We start from the raw sequence: 8354 nt of genomic DNA, 5'->3' as shown, positions 1-8354 counted from the left end.
AAGTTTTCTTAAAGTTGAAAACGATTACCGAGGAGGAGCCATAAGCTGGAGGGCGTCTTTTTTTCAAATGGGTAATAAGCTGGAGAGCTGGAGGGTGTCTCTAATGAGCTGCCTCTAGTGTTAAGACCGTCAAGTACGAAACACGGCAACCCACTAAGCCGATAAAAAGGCAATCCTTCTTAAAGCCCACTTGTTTTTTGCGAGGAAAAGCCCATATTTCTTGAAGAGGGCGCTCCCAAAAAAAACCTCCTCCCTCCTCGCCTCCACTTAATGCAGCTCGCTGGACTCTCCCCCTTCCGCCACCCCCATTTCCCCCGCTCCCCTTCTTCCTCAGTCGTACATAAAACGCCTGTTCCCCTTCTTCCTCACTCCTACATAAAACCCCAGCCATCCTTCTTCCACACTCGCACTGCCACTAGGCTCATCTCTCGCTACTCTGCTCAAACCTGTGAGCCCGACGCGACGCCTGCAAGGACAATGGAGTCGGCTGTCCCCGGCACCAAGATGAGGCTCCGGCCAATGGCGATGCCGGTTGTAGATCCCGCACTCGACAACATGGGGAGAAGCGCGAGCCCCCACACCGGATCTCAGGAACCTGTAGAATCTCAGGTGGACCGCATTAGCGATCTCCCGACCGCCATCCTTGGGAAGATCATCTCGCTTCTCCCCACCAAGGATTACTGCCGCACCCAAGTCATCTCAACTTGGTGGCACCCTTTATGGCGCACTACGCCTCTTAATCTCGATTGTCGTGGCCTATCTCTTATTAATGATATTGAACTCCTCGGAGCCATCATCTCCTCCCACGGGGGCTTCGTTCACCGCCTCTCCATCCCGACGTGCTACATGTATATATCCTGCATGGTGAACGCATGGCTGACATCCCCTGAATTTTGCCAACTCGGGATGCTTGAGTTCTATTATTCCTACGATACTCAAATACCACTAACAAACGTCATGTGTCTGACCCTTCGCCACTGATGTCCATCTCACAGTTTTCCTCCTCTCTCCACATCGCAACCTTTGCCCTATGCAAGCTACCATATAATCTAGCACAAAAGCTTCATCTCCCACTTCTCAAAAGAATTTCACTTGTGCCGGTTCGTATGTCGGAGGCCTCACTACACCACATCATCAACACCAATTGCCCTACCCTGCAGTGCTTGCTGCTTTTTTGACATTTAAAATAGGTTGTCTCTAAATAAAGGCGCCTAACCTTGTAAGCATTGGATTTTTTTGGAAGAAGGGGATCTCATCATCGAAGATGCCCCTTCACTTCAAAGGTTGATCCTTCATATTCACTTTCATGAATTATTGTTGTCTCTACTCCTAAACTGGAGACCTTGGGTGTAATTCCTGATCTCTGTGATGATTTCAAGATTTTGTTTGGCTCCACAGTTATTCAGGTATTGTATATTATCATTTACACTTTTGTAATCATAATCTGCTTTTTTCATTTGTACACATAAAATTTATATCATCTTGGAGTACACTTTTTGTACTAATATTATGTTCTATGAGTTTGTCCATGGATAGCCTATCAGTGGTGCTGGACTCTATCAAGGTCATATATATTATATTATATATATACATCAGTATCAATACTTTTGATCTAAACAAGATTATTGGCTTGCTGCGATGCTTTCCATATCTGGAGAACTTATATATACAAGTTATGATTTGACGCACATTGGAAGCCCATATATAGTGTAGTAGAATTAATCGTTCAACTTTTGCTCTTTCCGCATACTCTTTTTTAGACCTTAATTGTTTTCAATCTTCATTTCTATTTAGGCAGCAGGATGGGGTATAAAAGGTATAACCAATTGGTGGTGTCAGAAGAACCAGGGTTTTCTCAGTACTCATGACATTCGTTTGAAGACAATAACGTTGGAAGGATATGTAGCCAGCCATGCAAACACTAGATTTGTCACATTCTTCCTACTGAATGCAAGGGTACTATTGTCCATTAGGCTTAAGTTTATCAGCACCATAGTTTCAATAGACATGTCAAAGAGAAGAAAAAGAAGTTTCAGGTGGACAAAAGGGCTTCTGAGCGTGCCCGACTTATATTTACAACATCCTGTAGTCATCTTCCAGTAATTTTTACGACCAATAATGGTCATTTTATGGATCAGACCGATCCATTTGATTGCGAGTACCAAAAACAGTGCTGGAGTTAGATGTTGTTGCCCTTTTCAACAACATCTAACGATGGTCATCTTGTGGTTCTTCCCTTGTCTAAACCCGATGAACTATGGCTCTTTTCTACAGTGTGTAAGTGATATGCCTCCAACGTATCTATAATTTTTTATTGTTCCATGCTGTTATATTATCATTCTTGTATGTTTTACAATCATTTATAGCAACTTTATATCATTTTTGGGGACTAACCTATTGACATAGTGCCTGGTGCCAGTTGCTGTTTTTTGCTTATTTTTTACTTCGTAGAAAATCAATACCAAACGGAGTCCAAATGCAGCAAAACTTTTTGGAGGTTTTTTCTGGACCAGAAGACACAATATGGACTAAAAAAGTACCAGAGGGGTGACCCAAGGGGGGCACAACCCACCTGGGCGCGTCTGGAGGGCCAGGCGCGTCCTGGTGGGTTGTGCCCACCTCGGTGGCCTCCCGCACCGCCTCTTTGCCCTAGAAATACCCAAATATTCAAGAAACCCTTGGGGAGTCGACGAAACACAATTCCAGCCACCGCAAGTTCCAGAACCACGAGATCCAATCTAGACACCATCACGGAGGGGTTCATCATCCTCATTGGTGCCTCTCCCATGAGGCGTGAATAGTTCATTATAGACCTATAGGTCCGTAGGCAGTAGCTAGATGGCTTCTTCTCTCTTTTTGATTCTCAATACAATGGTCTCTTGACGATCTATTTTCTGTAACTATTTTTGTGGTGTGTTTGTTGGGATCCAATGAACTTTGAGTTTATGATCAGATCTATTTTATCCATGAAAGTTATTTGAGTTTTGATCTCTTATATGCATGATTACTTATAGCCTCGTATTTATTCTTTGAACCTTTGGTTTAGTTAGGCCGACTAGATCGATTTTTCTTGCCATGGGAAGAGGTGCTTTCTGATGGGTTCGATCATGCGGTGTTCTTTCCTAGTGACAGAAGGGGCAGCAAGACACGTATTGATCGTTGCTATTAAGGATAACAAGATGGGGTCTATTCCTACATGAATAAATCTTGCCTACATCATGTCATCATTCTTATTGCATTACTCCATTTCTCCATGAACTTAATACACTAGATGCATGCTGGATAGCGGTCGATGTGTGGAGTAATAGTAGTAGATGCAAGCAGTTGTCGGTCTACTAATCTTGGACGTGATGCCTATATAATGATCATTGCCTAGATATCATCATTATTATTTGAGGTTCTATCAATTTCCCAAGAGTAATTTGTTTACCCACTATATGATATTTTCTCGAGAGAGGCCACTAATGCAATCTACGGCCCCTGGGTCTATTGTTTATCATATTTGCTTCGAGATCTATTTTTATTTGCTTTTCTTTTCAGATATTATTCTAGAAACCCAAAAATACCTTGCTGCACTTTTTCTTTCTTTATTTTATTTTGTTTCATCGAGAGATCTATTTATCCAAAATCATACAAACCAATCTATCTTCTACTCGAGAGGGATTGACAACCCCTCTTACGCGTCGGGTTGCAAAATATTTTTATTTGTCTGCAGGTACCGTTTACATAGTGTTTCTTGGTTGTCCTATTGGATTGATAACCTTGGTTTCATCACTGAGGGGAATACCTACCATAGCTTTGCTGCATCATCTCTAGCTCTTTAGGTAAATACTGACGCGGACATGAGCCATCAAGAAAGGATTTCTGGCGCCGTTGCCGGGAAGACATCATCAACATCTATCAGGTTCCTAATCACAAATCTCACTCCTTGCAATTTATATTATTTGCCATTTGCCTCTTGTTTTCATCACCCCCGCTTCACAAAAATTGTCGTTTTATTCACCCTCTTTTTCGTTCGCCGTTTTCTCGCCAAATCCGTTTTTGTGTGCAATCTTGTTTGCGTAGTCACGATGACTCAAGAAAACACCAAGTTGTGTGATTTTTCCAATACCAATAATAATGATTTTATTAACACTCCGATTGCTCCTCCCACCACTAGTGCGGAATCTTGTGATATTAATGCCGCTTTGTTGAATCTTGTTATGAAAGATCAATTTTACGGTACTCCTAATGAGGATGCCGCGTCCCATCTAAACACATTCGTAGAATTATGCGATATGAAAAAGAAAAAGATGTGGACAATGATTGTGAATTTGAAATTATTTCCGTTTTCTTTGCGAGACCGTGCAAAAATTTGGTTTTCTTCTTTGCCTCACAATAGTATCAATTCTTGGGATAAGTGCAAAGATGCTTTTATTACTAAGTATTTTCCGCGCGCGAAAATTATTTACCTTAGGACACAAATCATGAATTTTAAGCAACTTGAGCATGAACATGTTGCGCAATCTTGGGAAAGAATGAAATTGATGCTAAGAAATTGTCCTACTCATTGTTTAAATCTTTGGATGATCATACAATTGTTTTTATGCGGGATTGAATTTTGTTTCTAGAAATCTTTTAGATCCCGCTGCGGGTGGTACTTTTATGAAAATTACTTTGGGTGAAGCTGAGGGAGTCCTGGATTAGTGGGTCCTCGGGTGTCCGGGCTATTCGATATGGGTTGGACTAATGGGCCGTGAAGATACAAGGCAGAAGACCTTCCCCCGTGTCCGGGTAGGACTCTCCTATGCGTGGATGACAAGACCGGTGTCCGGATATGTAATTTCCTTCTTCCAAAAACCGACTATGTACAACCCTAGGCCCCTCTGGTGTGTATATAAACCGGAGGGTTTAGTCCATAGAGGCTATGAGAATTCTCATAGGCTAGACATCTAGGGTTTAGCCATTACGATCTCGAGGTAGATCAACTCTTGTAACCCCTATACTCATCAAATACAATCAAGCAGGACGTAAGGTTTTACCTGCATTAAGAGGGCCCGAACCTAGGTAAACATTGTGTCCCACTTGTCCCTTGTTAGCTTCGATCCTCAGACGCACAGTTCGGGACCCCCTACCCGAGATCGGCCGGTTTTGACACCGTCATTGGTGCTTTCGTTGAGAGTTCCATTGTGTTGTCGATAGAAGGATTGATGGCTCGCCTTGTCATCAATGACGATATCACTTATGGAAGGGCCCTAACTTCAGGATAGGTCCTCCAGCTCGACGATTTTACCATGGACGCTCGCTCGGCCGTTAAGCCAACGGCGGCCCCCACAATCGCCAAACATCATATCCGCATCAGCCTCTAACACTCTGAAAAGATGGATCTGGCAGATATCTCATCCTTGAACGAGCTGCTAGATTGCATCGCCACCCTAGGGCTTGCAACAAACTATGATCAGATCGGGCTTAAACCCGATCAGAGGGAAATCAAGTCCCCACCGATCACCCATCTGGTAGCAGTTGTTGAGGAACGAGCCGAGAACGCTTCTTCCCCTAAGTTAAAAACCAGCTATGTTCGGATTTCTGAGCCCTTCGAGTCAGACATCCATCCTCAGGAAGAGACTTCATGTCCTTCGAACTTAGGATCATGCATTGAGCCCGGAAGTCACTTGGACCTTCCTGGTCCTGAACCGGTGACCTCGGAGATTCTTCAAGCTCAGGATTCAATCTTGGGTCAGGATTCAACTTTGAGCCCACCCACCCACCACAATCAATATTATCCAAGTAATTCAGGCCCTCCAGACATATGTGACCTAATGTATGTACGACAGCAACCTCAGGAAACGGTCCATCACTTTTGGGCTAGATTCCTCCTTGTTGAAAACAAGATCAAAGATTGCTGCGATGGACGTGGTTTCAGTTCTTTGTCGTAACTTTATGGACGAGGGAATTCTCAGTGCCCTCAACCGCCGCCGCATACATCACTTTATAGAATTGGCACACATAGTACATAAGTACTGCACGATGGAAAGCACATGGAAGGCCCAGACAGCCTGGTGGGAACCCCCTGCCTTTATGCAGCCCACCGTACGGGCAAAACGGATGCACCCTTACGAGGCATCCGATCACATGCCCATTGACAAGAAAAACAAACCCTTCACGGGATATAGAACTGTCCTTGATGAACTACTCAACAAGCCCTGCCGGATACATACGACGCCAAGCATAGCCTTTGTGCATGTTGGGTGCTCCGGCAAGTGGCTAAGAGTGGTGAGGCTATCCTCACCAGTACTACTCCAGGGAAGCATTCTTCGGAGGATGATGATCTCAATGTCTTTACGGTCTTTGAGACCTTCTCTTCAAATAATCGGCACAAAAGGGCACTCCGCGACCTCGCCGAAATCAACCAAGTAACCGCAATGAACCCTTGGAATGACACGGCCATAACCTTCACCGCCGACGACGAACCAAGGGCCCGATCAGTCCGAGCACCAACCGCCTTGGTCTTAAACCCAATTGTGGATGGCTTTCGACTCACCAAAGTGCTCATGGACGGCGGTACCGGACTTAACCTCATTTATGAAGACACGCTCAACAAAATGCAAATGGACACGAACTGCATCGAGCAAAGAGTACCACCTTTCGAGGCATCATCCCCAGTCGAGAAGCACGATGCTTGGGGAAAATTAAACTTGATGTAGTATTCGGCACGCCTGAGAATTATATGTCCGGAGAGTTGCTCTTCCACATGGCCCCTTTCAATAGCAGATATCACGCCCTCTTGGGGTGGGACACCTTCGCACGCTTCCAAGCCATACCCCATTATGGGTACATGAAGCTTAAAATGCGAGGGCCCAACGGAGTGATCAGTATCACTAATGATTCAGATATAGCACTCTTTGCCAAAAGCAAAAACGCATCCTTGGCCCTCGAGGCACTATCCGAGGCCCTCGCGGCCGAAGAACTAACCACCCTGCATTCCACAGTGGACAAAGATGATGTGATCCTCGACAAGAGGCCCAAATCCACCTCCTTCAAACAAGTAGATGAAATAATCAAATTCCAAGTGCATCCAATGGATCCTAACAAAACAACATCCATTGGAGCACAACTGGATCCAATGGTCGATGCCACCCTACAAGCGTTCCTGCACGAAAATGGGGACATCTTTGCCTGGCACCCTTGGGACATGTCCGGGATCCCATGCAGGCTGGCCGAACATAGACTCAATATAATAAAGGGGTTCAAACCAGTCAAGCAAATGCTGCGGCAATTTTTCGAACCCAAACGACAAGCTATGGGGGAGGAGCTAGCCAGACTACTCAAGGTTGGGTTCATTAGAGAGATCAAGCACCCGGACTGGCTAGCCAACCTGGTCATGGTGCCGAAGAAGGATAAATCCTGGCGCCTTTGTGTTGATTTCAAAGACGTCAGTAAGGCTTGTCCTAAGGACCCCTTCCCACTGCCCGGCATTGACCAAATTATTGACGCAACCGCGGGACACAACTCATTGTGTTTACTCGATGCCTTGTAACGCCCCAAGACCGATGTGCCAGGTGTCTTCCAGTTATTCGCTGTTGTTGCCTTGTCATTGCTTGTGTGTAATGCATCTCATATCATGTCATCATGTGCATTTCTTTTGCATACATGTTCGTCTCATGCATCCGAGCATTTTCCCCGTTGTCCGTTTTGCAATCCGGCGCTCCTATGTTCCCCGGTGTCCCTTTCTACCTCTTTTCGTGTGCGGGCGTTAAACGCTTTCAGATTGGACCGAGACTTGTCATGCAGCCTTGGTTTACTACCGGTAGACCACCTGTCAAGTTTCGTGCCATTTGGACTTCGTTTGATACTCCAACGGTTAACCGAGGGACCGAAAAGGCCTCGTGTGTGTTGCATCCCAACACCCCTCCAAAGTGGACCAAAACCCACCTAAACCCCCTCCATCATCTCAGTCGTTCGATCATGATCGCGTGGCGGAAAACCGCACCTCATTTGGAGCCTCCTAGCTCCTCCTACCTATAAAATAGCATCTCCCCCGAAATTTCGGATCTCTTCCTACCCTAACCCTAGTCTCCTTCCTCCTCCAGCCGCCAGACGTGTCCGACCGGACCGGACAATGTCCGCCGCCTCCCACGCCCTATCCGCAGCCGACAAGTGTCGCCACCGTCCGCCTCCACCGCGCGGGCCCGCAAGCCCATCTCCGGCCCGCTCCGGGCCGCGCCGGGCTCGAGCGCCCGAGGCACGCGCCGCCCGCAGAGACGCGCCCCGCCGCCGCCGCCAGGTGCTCGCCGGCCGCCTCCTCCACCGCTCCCCGCCGGCGCGCCTCCCCGCATGCCTCGCCGCAATGTCGCCGCGCCGCGCCGCCCCGCTCC

The sequence above is a fragment of the Triticum dicoccoides genome, chromosome 5A, assembly GCF_002162155.2.
Source record: "Triticum dicoccoides isolate Atlit2015 ecotype Zavitan chromosome 5A, WEW_v2.0, whole genome shotgun sequence".
Taxonomy (NCBI): domain Eukaryota; kingdom Viridiplantae; phylum Streptophyta; class Magnoliopsida; order Poales; family Poaceae; genus Triticum; species Triticum dicoccoides.
This window is presented reverse-complemented; position numbering follows the sequence as displayed.